Source organism: Pseudophryne corroboree, chromosome 1 (assembly GCF_028390025.1).
Source record: "Pseudophryne corroboree isolate aPseCor3 chromosome 1, aPseCor3.hap2, whole genome shotgun sequence".
NCBI lineage: Eukaryota > Metazoa > Chordata > Amphibia > Anura > Myobatrachidae > Pseudophryne > Pseudophryne corroboree.
In genome coordinates this window covers 813,894,309-813,911,261 of record NC_086444.1, presented here as the reverse complement: position 1 = coordinate 813,911,261, position 16,953 = coordinate 813,894,309, and the positions used below count along the sequence as shown (strand labels likewise).

General features: G+C 46.9%; 1 long non-coding RNA gene across 1 annotated transcript in view; it reads left to right on the top strand.

Annotated features, from left to right (window-relative positions):
- Positions 1-16,953, top strand: part of LOC134949098 (uncharacterized) — a 120,855-nt gene that overhangs the window by 68,228 nt on the left and 35,674 nt on the right. Inside the window, exons 4-6 of the long non-coding RNA XR_010183103.1 lie at positions 2,655-2,710; positions 3,012-3,106; positions 3,702-3,797. This is a non-coding gene — a long non-coding RNA (uncharacterized LOC134949098). The remainder of the gene's footprint in view (positions 1-2,654; positions 2,711-3,011; positions 3,107-3,701; positions 3,798-16,953) is intronic.

Below are 16,953 nucleotides of genomic sequence, written 5' to 3'. Positions count from 1 at the left end.
CTCTGCTTCAAGGTCAGCCGGTATTGATCCAGTGGGAAAAACATCACGGCAGTCGCCCACGTAAACAGACAGGGCGACACAAGAAGCAGGAGGGCAATGGCAGAAACTGCAAGGACTTTTCGCTGGGCGGAAAATCATGTGATAACACTGTCAGCAGTTTTTCATCCCGGGAATGGAAACTGGGAAGCAGACTTCCTCAGCACGACCTCCACCCGGGAGAGTGGAAACTTCATTGAGAAGTTTTTTCCACATGATTGTAAACCGTTGGGAAATACCAAAGGTGGACATGATGGCGTCCCGTCTGAACAAAAAACGGGACAGGTATTGCGCCAGGTCAAGGGACCCTCAGGCAATAGATGTGGACGTTCTGGTAACACCGTGGGTGTACCAGTCGGTGTATGTGTTCCCTCCTCTGCTTCTCATACCTAAGGTGCTGAGAATTATAAGACGTAGAGGAGTAAGAACTATACTCATGGCTCCGGATTGGCCAAGAAGGACTTGGTACCCGGAACTTCAAGAGATGCTTACAGAGGTCTTATGGCCTCTGCCGCTAAGAAGGGACTTGCTTCAGCAAGTACCATGTCTGTTCCAAGACTTACCGCAGCTGCGTTTGTCGGCATGGCGATGGAAAGCCGGATCCTAAGGGAAAAAAGGCATTCCGGAAGAGGTCATTCCTACCCTGGTCAAAGCCAGAAAGGAGGTGACCGCACAACATTATCACCACGTGTGGCGAAAATTTGTTGCGTGGTGTGAGGCCAGGAAGGCCCCACAAAGAAATTTCAACTCGGTCGTTTCCTGCATTTCCTGCAAACAGGAGTGTCTATGGGCCTCAAATTGGGGTCCATTAAGGTTCAAATTCGGCCCTGTAAATTTTCTTCCAGAAAGAATTGGCTTCAGTTCCTGAAGTCCAGAAGTTTGTCAAGGGAGTATTGCATATACAAACCCCTTTTTTGTGCCTCCAGTGGCACTGTGGGATCTCAACGTAGTTCTGGGATTTCTCAAATCACATTGGTTTAAAACCAGTCAAATATGTGGATTTGCAGCATCTCACATAAAAAGTGACCATGCTCTTGGCCCTGGCCTGGACCAGGCGAGTGTCAAATTGGTGGTTTTTTCTCAAAAAAGCCCATATCTGTTTGTCCATTCGGACAGGGCAGAGCTGCGGACTCGTCCCCAGTTCTCTCCCTAAGGTGGTGTCAGTGTTTCACCTGAACCAGCTTATTGTGGTGCCTTGCACCTACTAGGGACTTGGAGGACTCCAAGTTGCTAGAAGTTGTCAGGGCCCTGAAAATATATTCCAGGACAGCTGGAGTCAGAAAATCTGACTCGCTGTTTATACTGTATGCACCCAACAAGTTGGGTGCGCCTGCTTCTAAGCAGTCGATTGCTCGTTGGATTTGTAACACAATTCAACTTGCACATTCTGAGGCAGGCCTGCCACAGTCTAAATCGGTTAAGGCCCATTCCACAAGGAAGGTGGGCTCATCTTGGGCGGCTGCCCGAGAGGTCTCGGCATTACAACTCTGCCGAGCAGCTACGTGGTCAGGGGAGAACACGTTTGTAAAATTCTACAAATTTGATATCCTGGCAAAAGAGGACCTGGAGTTCTCTCATTCGGTGCTGCAGAGTCATCCGCACTCTCCCGCCCGTTTGGGAGCTTTGGTATAATCCCCATGGTCCTTTCAGGAACCCCAGCATCCACTAGGACGATAGAGAAAATAAGAATTTACTTACCGATAATTCTATTTCTCGGAGTCCGTAGTGGATGCTGGGCGCCCATCCCAAGTGCGGATTATCTGCAATACTTGTACATAGTTACAAAAATCGGGTTATTATTGTTGTGAGCCATCTTTTCAGAGGCTCCGCTGTTATCATACTGTTAACTGGGTTTAGATCACAAGTTGTACGGTGTGATTGGTGTGGCTGGTATGAGTCTTACCCGGGATTCAAAATTCCTCCCTTATTGTGTACGCTCGTCCGGGCACAGTACCTAACTGGCTTGGAGGGGGGTCATGGGGGGAGGAGCCAGTGCACACCACCTGATCCTAAAGCTTTACTTTTTGTGCCCTGTCTCCTGCGGAGCCGCTATTCCCCCATGGTCCTTTCAGGAACCCCAGCATCCACTACGGACTCCGAGAAATAGAATTATCGGTAAGTAAATTCTTATTTTATGGAAAATACATTTTGGCCCTAGACAGGTTCAAAAACCAAGTCTCTAATTGTGTCATATTTAATGAGAGGTTCAGGAACTGAGTTCCTGCTGAAAAATAGCACTGCTATTAGCTGTGTTTTGGGTCAATATCCTGTTGGAGGACCTATGACACAGACCCATGAGATAAAGGTTTCTGACATTGGGCAGGATGTTTCACTCTAGAATGCCTTGATTCATCAGGGTGTTACAGCCAGTACAGGGGCCAGAGCTGCTGTGGGGGCCCGTCATTGCTGATGATCACGCCTACAAACTGCTACTTAAGCATAGTCCTGTGAATGAGAGGCAGTTCGTGTCCAGTATTATCAGCATGGGAGGAAACAGAGGCAGACATGAGGTCTTGCTGGATGAGGTACAGTGCAGGGTCTTTACCATTTGTCTCAACCCGCTCAACTGCTTTTCCTTCCCTCTTCGTTACCTGGCTTCATTTCCATTGGCTGGACAGATCTCTTGTGAACCGCACAGCGCAGCACGTGAAGCGACAAGGAAGAAGAACTGAAGGTAGCAACTAGCAATGTGACTATATAATCTTACCCCCTGTATCAACAGCTATATGTGCTCTCCTGCCCCCTGTGTGTCTGTCTCTACTTTCCCCTCTGTCCTTGTCTGTGTACAGTGTAAAATGTGTGCCATTGCCCCTCTCCACGTGAATGGCACTGTCCTCTCTCCATGTAAGCCTCTGCCCCTCCTCTCCATGTGTGTTTCTGCTTTTGTTCTCTTATACCATCCGTCACACCATCCCATCTGTTACTTCCCCCACCATTTACTTGTGCTACACGTTCTCCTCTTTTGGACATTGTAGGTAAAATCATGGCAGGTGGTTGTCCATCGGAATACATGTGGATGAATGGAAGCACCATGGGTTCATCGCCACATAATTGTACCTGAGGATGGCAGGTAATTTCTTTTTTATTAAACTATCGGGGATTTTTTTCACTACAAAGGTTTATTGGCACTAAAAACTCTACCATTGCCTGTGGTCACCGCTGCCAGTGGTAACACTGACTTTGAATAGGAAAGCCTATCACGGCAGTACTTGTTACACCACAATACATTATTAAACATACAACATTTTTTTAATAAAACTTTTTATTAATCTTTGCTGGGAGGGTTTTAAATAATTTATACTGTTGCAGAGAATATGGGGAAGTCATGTGGAAAGGTCTGAGGAGCATGTAAAAGGCATGTGGGAAAGTATGAAAGGCATGTAAGGGACATGTGTTGCACTTCTGTAATATGTGTAGTGGAGGGGGTGGGGAGCGAGGAGGGGGGCTCTGTTTCACTTGTACTCTGCCACACAATTTCTGATGGCAGCCCTGCGCTAGTATAATAAAGTGTTTGCTCTCTGTTTTCTTATTTTTAAAGATACTTCATGTAACAATGATTCCTAAACTGGGAGCCGTGGCACCCTTGGGTGCTGTGGGGCACTTGCAGGGTGTCACAGGTTGGTGGTCCAGGACCAAATCTAATTATTTTAGTGTCTATATGATAGGCAAAACCTGCGCTGGTGGCTGCCAACCATAAAATATGGGGACAAAGAGAAGCACGGCCCTGTCCACCACAACATAACTGAATCCAAGGATGACAGGTAAGCACAATATACTGTAAAGTTTGGTTAATTTACAAGGAAAAGCAATACCTTATCACACTGTGGTTCGGGCCGCTGCGGCCGTTAAACATAAGCAAATAACCGCTAAGATATGTATGCACGTTGCGTATACACGCCGACACGCTATGCGCACAATGCAGCGGCACATGTGGCTAAATACACCTTATCCCCAAACAAGAATGGAATTCGACACCAGTAGTTAAATGTAATGTTGTGGTCCAACGCATCAACAGTATTTACTGAAAAGATACAGATAAAAGATACAACAATATTATAGAGAAGAGCTACAACCAATAGTACATACGTTTGTTCGCGAGCGCTCCCGGATCCAGGACTCAGTCAGTCTTAGCAAGATGACCATCAGAGAATAGACTGAGCCTGGCCAGGAGGACTCTCTTTTATACAATGTGTCAAAATACAGTACAATGGGAAATGTAAGCTCTTCTTTCATAGGTCGAAGGGCAGGTCATTTACAGTACATGAGGGGTCATAGGTTGGTTTAAATGAATGGGCGATGCTTGGTCCAGGTGTACTTGCAGGTGTTCGCCACTGGGTTCCCGCCGAATATCAAGAGTACAGTGTTTACAGCAGTTTGTGAATATTACTGTTCTGCGCATATGTATTCGCAGAAACATGCGATAAACTGCAAATAGCAACCGGAATGTAGATCTCAAAATACTGCACATCTTGATACCAAACATTAAGCCCTAACCTTGCTCCATCCCCTCACATCCTGTAACCCTGAATAACTCTGTTCTGCCTTTTGAGTATATGTAAGTTGCTGGCAAAGTGTGTGGAGACTATGTGTAAATTATGCACTATATGGATAGAATATTGAATATGTCTTTGTGGCTTTTCTGTGCGAATGCGTATGCTACCGTATATACTCATACCACGCGCCAATAAATAAGGCTCGTGAACCAGTGTACGTAGCGTGCGTGTATGCGCACGCACGGCGACTACGTGCACGCACAGAGGCCACTCTGTTTGGTGTTTGCATGTAGTGTGTATGTAATATTTTTTACTTCGACAGTCCACCCTTTGACAGTAGTCAATAACTGTCATAACTGTCACACTAAACATAATAAAAATATTTGAAACACATAACTGGTGACCTAGACACATGTATGCATTTATTTCGCGAATCAGACATTGACCTTAGTTGGAGAAGACAGGGTAAAGGATGAGACATCCTCTATATGCGCTCAGCGGTCACAGGACCACTGGTTGGGTGTGGGATGACATTTAACCTATAGAGTATGGTGGGACAGTGCTATAGCCTAAGATGTCTGATTCGAACGAACGTTTCATACATACATGTACCTATTTCTTTGCGCACTGATGTCCAGAAGTTTTGCTGGGTAGAGTGAGAGAAAAACACAAAAAGATGGTGAAAGAAACAGGCCATGAAATTTATTTACATTCCTATCACAGCACTGTCTCTATCATCGGATCGTATACCAGATCTGCCGCATTTACAATGCACCCGCTCCTTAGACTCATCAAATTTGTATTATGCCTTTTTCACCGCGTCAAAATCCGAACACATTTAAATATCAGGCCCATAATTATGACAACACCCAGGATACAGAGGAGAAACTTCCCCACATTTGCAATCACTCCTTGTGCCCACTCTCCTAACCCAGAGAACCACTTGAGTGGAATCAACCATGAGGCCCATCCAGTCAATTCATTACCCACAGCTGCTAAAGTGAGATTGTGTTTCCTTCTAAACTCCCATTTAAACTGCAAGATCTCGTCCATCTTTTGATCAATGATCTCTGTTGGGTCCTCAGTACTGTTCGTAATATACGTGCAACACTTCACACCATATTGTGTTGCTAAAGTAACACAATGCCCACCCGTCACGGCCAAGACGTAATTCAAGACCATTCGGTGTTGTACCAGTTCCTTCTTGTAGGCCTGTAGTTCTCTACCCGTACACCTGAAGGTGTCGTCATAAATCTCAGTGATATTATCTATCAAGTTCGCTAACGCATGGATATACCTATAATTTATGATTCCTCTGGCAGTATGGGTGATATCTAATGCAAGAAGAATCTAAATCCCGGTGGATTCATGGATCAAATTAAAGGCTGCAAGCTCTCTCCTGTCTATGAGGTGTCTCTTGAAAATGTGTTCGTAGTGGGTGTGAGTATAAGGAGGTATAGCGCGGCGGTGAATGTCTTTCATTTTGTCATGTGCAATGGTCACAACTTCTGGTAGTACTCTACCATACTTCTGGTATGTAACACAACCCTTCAGAGCTCAGAGTAAGCCACTTGTACGCCTTCCTTCCACAAATGAAATAACGTCATGTAGGAGAACATAGAGGACAAAATGCATCAGTATCATGTCACAGATAATCCTTACAAAGGAACCTGTCCCCAGTTTTTCCATCTGTTTGACACAAGTATCTGGCTGGATGATGTGCGCACAATATCCCTGTGACACTTTTCCAGCCCACATGGTTTTGATCCCACGTGTATACTTGTATCGGAAGTACCTCCCACTTGTGGCTATCCCACGTACAAGTTCAGAGTTGATGGGTTCTTTGTCAGCTCTGTGTGAGGAGGTCATTGTCTGATTGTTCCAAGTCACTTCCCAATTTCCTGGTTTCCGGAAATTGGTTATGTTGAAACACAGTAGTGATCTATCTACGTGGTACTGGTGGAGCTTTAGCCTAGGGGTCTAGATATATTGTATTTTCTGTCCACCGGTCTCCCCCCATGCAATTCGAGTACCTCATTTACTGTTAATGGGTATGGCACTAATCCCGATTTACTCTGTCCTTGAAGTACCTGTGAGCACACCCAGCATTCTGTTTGGTTTAAGACCGTACCCACTAATGAGTGATAGTCACTCAAAGGATGTCCATCAATATTGATATTATTGTTTGACTGACAACTCTGGATGCACTCATCTTCGACTTTGTTATCGCAGTACTTACATATGCAGTATTCATCAGACAACACCCCTTCACATTGCCTCCGAGCTCCGTTACTACCAGATCTCTTACTTATACCAGCATTGACCAAAGTGATGGACTGATCCTGGGGTCCTACAAATTCATCCTCTCCATCAGAACCCATTCCAGATCCTTGCTCGACTTCTCGGGGGCCCTTGCAAAAAGAAAATTGTTCTGATCAAAAATAGTCACAAAAAAAATCCGGAACACAGTCTCTTGATGCGAATCCATTTCGAGGAGAGGAAGGGGGGGGGGGGGGGGGGGATGGGGATGTTTGGAGAGAAAAAAAGAATATGACAACAGTCCTTGATTTTGTTTTTCACCATGCTCAGGTGCAATTTCAACAGTCATGCCTTTCAGCTTTCCCGGAATAGATTCTCCAGTGACATCAGGTTTTCTTCACCTTTCTCACGAGCTTTCTCCGGGTTACCGACCTTCTCGCAGTGGGATGAGTGGACCGAAGTCTCTCTCTCGGCAGCCTTCAGTGATGTCGTGCTGGTCAACAAAAGTTGATACTGTACTTCCCACCTGTCTATTAGGCAACCTAAGCGTAGAAAATTTTGAATCATCACATAGTCCCCAGGTTCAATTTCGTGACAATTACTGTTTGGTAGGTCAGGAATCACCAGTTTCAAATTCCTTTGCTGGTTTCTCAATTGCTGGCTCATCCTAACCAAGTATTGCACAGTCATTTCATTATTGCATATCGGATCATCCAGGGGATCTGTCATTACATGGGGCTGTCGTCCAAAAAGAATTTCAAAGGGTGATAGGTTAAGCGGTGACCTGGGAGTGGTTCTGATGCTGTACAATACTAGTGGCAGTGCCTCTGGCCACAACAGTCCAGTTTCAGCCATCACTTTGCTCAGCTTGTTTTTAATAGTGCTGTTCATTCTCTCCACCTTCGCACTGGCCTGTGGCCGGTAGGGAGTATGTAGCTTACTATTAATGCCCATAAGTTTGCACATGACTTGAAAGACTTCACCTGTGAAATGGGTACCCCTATCATTCTCAATAATCCTAGGAATACCATATCTACACACAAATTCCTGCACAATTTTCTTAGCGGTAAACACAGCAGTATTTGTGGCGGCAGGGAATGCCTCTACACAGTTCAAGAAGACATCAGTGCATACCAATACATATTTCAAATTCCTACAGGGTGGTAGCTGTATAAAGTAGATTTGTATTACCTGGAAAGGTCCGTCTGTAGGAGGGATATGGGATGGCTCCATCGGTATTGTCTTACCAATATTCTTCCTCAAGCAAGTAAGACATGTCATTGCTTTCTTGCTTGCCTGAGAAGAGAACCCTGGTGCACTCCAGTAAGCTCTTACCAATTTGCACATACCTTCCTTGCCCAGGTGAGTCAGACCATGTGCCGCTTCAGCTAGGCTTGGGAGATATGCCCTGGGGGCCACTGGCTTACCTTGTCCATCTCTCCAGAGTCCTGAGGACTCCTGACCATATTCCTTCGCCTTCCAGACCGCCTTCTCCTGTAGGGAACACAAATCTTGCATTTCAATTAGCTGTTGTGTGTTTACTATATTGAATGTCATCAGTTGTGTGGTGGTACTCGCTGCCTGTTTAACAGCTTCGTCTGCCCGGCTGTTACCAAGTGAAATTGGGTCTTGGTTGTAAGTGTGTGCTTTACACTTGATAACAGCCACTCTGTCAGGTTCCTGTATGGCTGCGAGAAGCCTTTTGATGTGTGACGCATGAAATTTCTGAGACGCCACAGGGCCCCGAAATCATGCACTATTCCGAAAGCATATCTAGTCCGTGTATATATTAGCTGACTTACTCTTTGCCAACTCACATGCTCTGGTCAGTGCTACCAGTTCAGCAACTTGTGCTGAGTGAGGTGGACCAAGGGGTTCAGCTTCTATGATACCTTTGTCATCTACAATTGCGTATCCGGTGCACAGGTCTCCTGAGTCTGTCTGTCTGTGACAACTACCGTCAGTGTAAAAGGTAAAGTCTACGTCTTCTAGTGGGTTCAAGTCTGGTTCAAGTATTCCATACAGTCATGCATATCAGTGTCTGTACTAAATCCTCTTTCACCATTATTCTCATCCTCCACCCTTTGTGCATGACAAGGCACACTTGGCAAATAAGTTGCAGGATTTAGTGTGCTACACCTTTTTATGGTAATGTTTACAGGGGCCATCAGTGATAGTTCCCATTTTGTAAACCGAGCGGATGAGACATGTCTGGTTTGGGTGGAGTTTAGCAAGGCTGATACTGCATGAGGTGTATGGATTCTCAGGTCATGCCCTAGCACTACGTCTTCACTCTTACTTACCAACAAAGCTATAGCTGCAACACTTCGTAGGCAAGTGGGGAGAGACCGTGCTACAGTGTCCAGCTGTGCACTGTAGTAGGCTACCGGTCTGCTGGCATCACCATGTTTCTGTGTCGGGACCCCTGTCGCGCACCCAGCACTTTCGGTACCATTTAATTCAAAAGATTTCTCATAATCTGGCATCCCCAATGCTGGTGCTTGAGACAAGCACTCTTTCAGTCTCTCAAACGCCACTTCGAACTCCTCAGTATGAGTAACCCGCTCTGGTTTACTTGAAGAGACCATTTCTTGCAGTGGTAATGCCAAAACAGAGAACCCCGGAATCCAGTTCCGACAATATCCACACATTCCTAGAAATGTGCAAATTTGTTGTTGAGTCTGCGGCAGAGTCATGTCACGGATGGCCTGTATCCTGTCTGTGGTCAGGTGTCTTAGTCCTTGTGTCAAGCAGTGTCCCAAGTATTTAACCCTTGTCCAGCACAACTGTAATTTATCCTTAGAAACCTTGTGTCCTGTCTGGGAGAGGTTAAACAGAAGCTGTTTAGTGTCTGCCAGGGACGACTCAAGAATCAGAGCATAACAACAAGTCATCAATATATTGTATCAGCAGTTCAGCACCGACCCATTCTCAGGCTGAAAGGATTGTAAACAGTCATGTAGGACTTGGAAGAAAATACTTGGGCTGTCAATGAAACCTTGGGGGAGACGGGTCCGGGTGTACTGTACACCCCTGTAAGAGAAGGCAAAGAGGTACTGGCTGTCGGGGTGAAGAGGAACAGAAAAGAAAGCACAGCAAAGGTCAATCACAGTGAAGTAAGTAGAGGTATAGGGATTCTGCATCAGAATGACAGCTGGATTGGGCACTACGGGGAATTGGCTCTCGACTATTTTGTTTATCCCCCTTAAATCCTGCACTAGTCTGTAACCCCTCCCCCCACTTTCTCTAACGTCCTAAGTGGATGCTGGGGACTCCGTAAGGACCATGGGGAATAGCGGCTCCGCAGGAGACTGGGCACATCTAAAGAAAGCTTTAGGACTAACTGGTGTGCACTGGCTCCTCCCCCTATGACCCTCCTCCAAGCCTCAGTTAGATTTCTGTGCCCGACGAGAAGGGTGCACACTAGGGGCTCTCCTGAGCTTCTTAGTGAAAGTTTTAGTTTAGGTTTGTTATTTTCAGTGAGACCTGCTGGCAACAGGCTCACTGCATCGAGGGACTAAGGGGAGAAGAAGCGAACTCACCTGCGTGCAGAGTGGATTGGGCTTCTTGGCTACTGGACATTAGCTCCAGAGGGACGATCACAGGTTCAGCCTGGATGGGTCCCGGAGCCGCGCCGCCGGCCCCCTTACAGAGCCAGAAGAGCGAAGAGGTCCGGAGAAAGCGGCGGCAGAAGACGTTCCTGTCTTCAAATAAGGTAGCGCACAGCACTGCAGCTGTGCGCCATTGCTCTCAGCACACTTCACACTCCGGTCACTGAGAATGCAGGGCGCTGGGGGGGGCGCCCTGAGACGCAATAAAACATGACAGAAATACCTTACATGGCAAAAAAAAAATGCATCACATATAGCTCCTGGGCTATATGGATGCATTTAACCCCTGCCAGAATATACAAAAAACCGGGAGATAAGGCCGCCGAAAAGGGGGCGGAGCCTATCTCCTCAGCACACTGGCGCCATTTTCCCTCACAGCTCAGTTGGAGGGAAGCTCCCTGACTCTTCCCTGCACTACAGAAAGGGTTAAAAAAAGAGAGGGGGGCACTATTTAGGCGCAGTATTAAAACATACAGCAGCTATAAGGGGAAAAACACTTATATAAGGTTATCCCTGTATATATATAGCGCTCTGATGTGTGCTGGCATACTCTCCCTCTGTCTCCCCAAAGGGCTAGTGGGGTCCTGTCCTCTATCAGAGCATTCCCTGTGTGTGTGCTGTGTGTCGGTACGTTTGTGTCGACATGTATGAGGAGAAAAATGATGTGGAGACGGAGCAGAGTGTCTGTAACAGTGATGTCACCCCCTAGGGGGTCGACACCTGAGTGGATGTACTGTTGAAAATTACGTGACAGTGTCAGCTCTATATAAAAAAAAAAACCAGTGGTTGACATGAGACAGCCGGCTACTCAGCTTGTGCCTGTCCAGACGTCTCATAGGCCGTCAGGGGCTCTAAAGCGGCCGTTACCTCAGATGGCAGATACAGACGCCGACACGGATACTGACTCCTGTGTCGACGGTGAAGAGACAACCGTGATTTCCAGTAGGGCCACACGTTACATGATTGAGACAATGGCAAATGTTTTTATACATTTCTGATAATACGAGTACCACCAAAAAGGGGTATTATGTTACGTGAGGGAAAAACTACCTGTAGTTTTCCTGAATCTGAGAAATAAAATGAGGTGTGTGATGATGCGTGGGTTTCCCCCCGATAACAATTGATAATTTCTTAAAAAGTATTGGCTGCATACCCTTTCCCGCCAGAGGTTAGGGTGCGTTGGGAAACACCCCCTAGGGGGGATAAGGCGCTCACACGCTTGTAAGAACAAGGGCTCTACCCTCTCATGAGATGGCCGCCCTTAAGGATCCTGCTGATAGAAAGCAGGAGGGTATCCAAAAAAGGTATTTACACACGTACTGGTGTTATACTGCGACCAGCAATCGCCTCAGCCTGGAGGTGCAGTGCTGGGTTGGCATGGTCGGATTCCCTGACTGGAAATATTGATATCCTAGATAAGGATAGTATATTATTGCCTATAGAGCATTTAAAAGATGCATTTCTATATATGCATGATGCACAGCGGAATATTTGCCGACTGGCATCAAGTATAAGTGCGTTGTCCAATTCTACCAGTAAAATGGTCAGGTGATGCGGATTCCAAACGGCATTTGGAAGTATTGCCTTTGAAAAGGGACATTTGGGGTCGGTCTTTTAGACCTGGTGGCCACGGCTACAACTGGGAAATCCACGTTTGTACCCCAGGTCGCCTCTCAAAATAAGACGCCGTATTATCAGGCGCAGTCCTTTGTTGGCAAGCGGACAAAAGGTAACTCTTTTCTGCTCGTGACAGAGGGAGAGGAAAAAGGCTGAAGAGATTAGCCAGTTCCCAGGAACAGAAACCCTTTCCCGCCTCTGCCAAGCCCTCAGTATGACGCTAGGGCCTTACAAGCTCAGGCACGGTGGGGGCCCGTTCTCAATGAATTTCAGTGCGCAGTGGGCTCACTCGCAAGTAGACCCCTGGATCCTTCAGGTAATATCTCAAGGGTACATATTGGAATTCGAGACGTCTCCCCCTCGCCGTTTCCAAAAGTCGGCCTTACCGACGTCTCCCTCTGACAGGGAGGCAGTTTTGGAAGCCATTCACAAGCTGTATTCCCAGCAGGTGATAATCAAGGTACCCCTCCTGCAACAGGGAACGGGGTATTATTCCACACTATTGTGGTACCGAAGCCAGACGGCTCGGTGAGACCGATTCTAAATCTAAATCTAAAATCTTTGAACACTTACATACAGAGGTTCAAATTCAAGATTGAGTCACTCAGAGCAGTGATTGCGAACCTGGAAGAAGGGGACTACATGATGTCTCGGGACATCAAGGATGCTTACCTTCATGTCAAAATTTACCCTTCTCACCAAGGGTACCTCAGGTTATGGTACAGAACTGTCACTATCAGTTCAGACGCTGCCGTAGGGATGGTCCACGGCACCCCGGGTCTTTACCAAGGTAATGGCCGAAATGATATCCCTTCGAAGGAAGGAAATTTTAGTTATCCCTTACTTGGACGATTCCCTGATAAGGGTAAGATCCAGGGAACAGTTGGAAGTCGGTGTAGCACTATCTCAGGTAGTGTTGCGGCAGCACGATTGGATTCTCAATATTCCAAAATCGCAGCTGGTTCCGACGACTTGTCTTCTGTTTCCTAGGGATGTTCCTGGACACAGTCCAGAAAAAAGGTGTTTCTCCCGGAAGAGAAAGCCAGGGAGTTATCCGAGCTAGTCAGGAACCTCCTAAAACCGAACCAAGGCTCAGTGCATCAATGCACAAGGGTTCTGGGTAAAAATGGTGGCTTCCTACGAAGCAATCCCATTCGCTAGATTCCACGCAAGAACTTTCCAGTGGAACCTACTGGACAAATGGTCCGGGTCGCATTTTCAGATGCATCAGCGGATAACCCTGTCACCAAAGACAAGGGTATCCATCCTGTGGTGGTTGCAGAGTGCTCATCTTCTAGAGGGCCGCAGATTCGGCATTCAGGACTGGGTCCTGGTGACCACGGATGCCAGCCTGCGAGGCTGGGGAGCAGTCACACAGGGAAGGAATATCCAGGGCTTAGGGTCAAGCCTGGATACATCACTTCACATAAATATCCTGAAGCTAAGGGCCATTTACAATGCTCTAAGCTTAGCAAGACCTCTGCTTCAAGGTCAGCCGGTGTTGATCCAGTCGGACAACATCATGGCAGTCACCCACGTAAACAGACAGGGTGGCACAAGAAGCAGGAGGGCAATGGCAGAAGCTGCAGGGATTCTTCGCTGGGCGGAAAATCATGTGATAGCACTGTCAACAGTATTCATTCCGGGAGTGGACAACTGGGAAGCAGACTTCCTCAGCACGACCTCCACCCGGGAGAGTGGGGACTTCACCCAGAAGTCGTCCACATGATTAAAAAACTCGACAGGTATTGCGCCAGGTCAAGAGACCCTCAGGCAATAGTTGTAGACGCTCTGGTAACACCGTGGGTGTACCAGTCAGTGTATGTGTTCCCTCCTCTGCCTCTCATACCCAAGGTACTGAGATTGATAAGATGGAGAGGAGAAAGCACTATATTCGTGGCTCCGGATTGGCCAAGAAGGACTTGGTAACCGGAACTTCAAGAGATGCTCACGGAGGATCCGTGGCCTCTACCTCTAAGAAGGGACCTGCTCCAGCAAGGACCCTGTCTGTTCCAAGACTTACCGCGGCTGCGTTTGACGGCATGCCGGTTGAACACCGGATCCTGAAGGAAAAAAGGCATTCCGGATGAAGTCATCCATATCCTGATCTAAAGCCAGGAAGGATGTAACCGCAAAAACATTATCACCGCAATTGGCGAAAATATGTTGCGTAGTGCGAGGCCAGTAAGGCCCGACGGAGGAAATTCAACTGGGTCGATTCCTACATTTCCTGCAAACAGGAGTGTCTATGGGCCTGAAATTGGGGTCCATTAAGGTTCAGATTTCGGCCCTGTCAATTTTCTTCCAAAAAAGAACTAGCTTCAGTCCCTGAAGTTTAGACGTTTGTAAAAGGGGTACTGCATATACAGCCTCCTTTTGTGCCTCCAGTGGCAATTTGGGATCTCAATGTAGTTTGGGTTCCAAAAGTCACATTGGTTTGAACCACTTAAATCTGTGGAGTTAAAATATCTCACATGGAAAGTGGTCATGCTGTTAGCCCTGGCCTGGGCCAGGCGCGTGTCAGAATTGGCGGCTTTATCCTGTAAAAGCCCTTATCTGATTTTCCATTCGGACAGGGCGGAATTGAGGACTCGTCCTCAGTTTCTCCCTAAGGTGGTTCCAGCGTTTTCACCTGAACCAACCTATTGTGGTGCCTGCGGCTACTAGGGACTTGGAGGAATCCAAGTTGCTGGATGTTGTCAGGGCCCTGAAAATATTCCAGGACGGCTGGAGTCAGGAAATCTGACTCGCTGTTTATCCTGTATGCACCCAACAAGCTGGGTGCTCCTGCTTCTAAGCAGATTATTGCTCGTTGGATTTGTAGTACAATTCAGCTTGCACATTCTGTGGCAGGCCTGCCACAGCTAAAATCTGTAAAAGCCCATTCCACACTGAAAGTGGGCTCATCTTGGGCGGCTGCCCGAGGGGTCTCGGCTTTACAACTTTGCCGAGCAGCTACTTGGTCAGGGGCAAACACGTTTGCTAAATTCTACAAATTTGATACCCTGGCTGAGGAGGACCTGGAGTTCTCTCATTCGGTGCTGCAGAGTCATCCGCACTCTCCCGCCCGTTTGGGAGCTTTGGTATAATCCCCATGGTCCTTACGGAGTCCCCAGCATCCACTTAGGACGTTAGAGAAAATAAGAATTTACTTACCGATAATTCTATTTCTCATAGTCCGTAGTGGATGCTGGGCGCCCATCCCAAGTGCGGATTGTCTGCAATACTTGTACATAGTTATTGTTACAAAAATCGGGTTATTATTGTTGGGAGCCATCTTTTCAGAGGCTCCTCTGTTATCATACTGTTAACTGGGTTCAGATCACAAGTTATACGGTGTGATTGGTGTGGCTGGTATGAGTCTTACCCGGGATTCAAAATCCTTCCTTATTGTGTACGCTCGTCCGGGCACAGTATCCTAACTGAGGCTTGGAGGAGGGTCATAGGGGGAGGAGCCAGTGCACACCAGTTAGTCCTAAAGCTTTCTTTAGATGTGCCCAGTCTCCTGCGGAGCCGCTATTCCCCATGGTCCTTACGGAGTCCCCAGCATCCACTACGGACTATGAGAAATAGAATTATCGGTAAGTAAATTCTTATTTTTTTTCACAGGGAAGATGGGACTATTGGCTGTGCTGGACATCCTGACTAGGATGCCCTGCTGTAGCAGCCGTTCTATAACAGGGTATACTCCTAATTCCACCTCTGGCTTCAGAGGGTACTGGGGGATTTTTGGAGCTATCCTGCCATCCTTTATTTGTACTACTACTGGGGCTACATTTGCCATAAATCCAGTGTCCTATCCATCTTTAGTTCATAAGGAACCCGGTATTTGTGAGATAATTTCCTCTTCCTGCGATGGACATGTGTCTAGAACGGTAGAGTGCAACATTAGCCTTTGAGGTGTGTCTAACATATCTTGTTCTTCCTGTGCATGGCTTTCAGGGATATCTAAAAACACACCCTCAGGGGTACAATATATAACACCCAGCATTTTACTTAATAAGTCTCTGTCAAGTAGGTTAGTCGGGGCCGACGCAGCCAACAAGAATGAATGTTTGTTATGCAAGGGCCCTATCGTAACCTCTGCAGGTCTAGTCAAAGGATACTGTTGCACTTTTCCCGTTACTCCCATTGCCAAAATAGTTTTGCCCGTGGTCATTATTCCTGTTGAAGAGGTTAATAGAGATCTGGCCGCTCCTGTATCTACAAGGAAAGGTTGTCTTGTACCAGTTACTTTGACCATGACCTCAGGTTCGTCTCTGAGGCTATTTGTCATCCTCACTGGCTGCAGAATACAGGTGTGACCCCCTTCCTATTGTCTGTATTGTTGGTTTCCCCGGAGGGCGTTGGCAGCTATTATATATGAGGGAAGTAACTGCGATGAGTTGGAGGCCTGCCCATCGCTCCTTGGGGGAAATCTATGTGTTTCCCCTCTATGTGGCTCAAAGTCCCTTCTATATGTCCCTTGGTCCCTTCTATGTGTTGGGTAGTTTTGTGTACGTGGCTCGTGTCTAGGGGCTTGTGGTCTTTTCAGTGTACAGTTCCTGGAGAAATGTCCCTCTCTCCCACAAGTGTTTCACCTACTTACTCTCCTTCTCGGTTCTTCAAACACCTGGGGGGTAGGTTGTGTAGTTTGGCCTTCCAGAGCCTGTATACTCACAGTCATCAACCTTTCCCCCTGCTGTTCGTTATGTTTGAAGATATTCTTGTCATGCTCAATAGCAGACTCTCTCAGCGCATCTACAGTGACCCCTCTCCAATTAGGCAAAGAAGTCTGTACCCTGACTTTCAATGCCTCTGAGTCCGTCCGTTAACACAGAGACAGCTACCTCCCTGTGGTTTACATCATTCTTTATATCTCTTAACCCAGTGTATTTAGCAATATCTTGCAAGGCTCTATGAAAATATTCGGATGCCAGTTCCCTTTCTCTCTGATA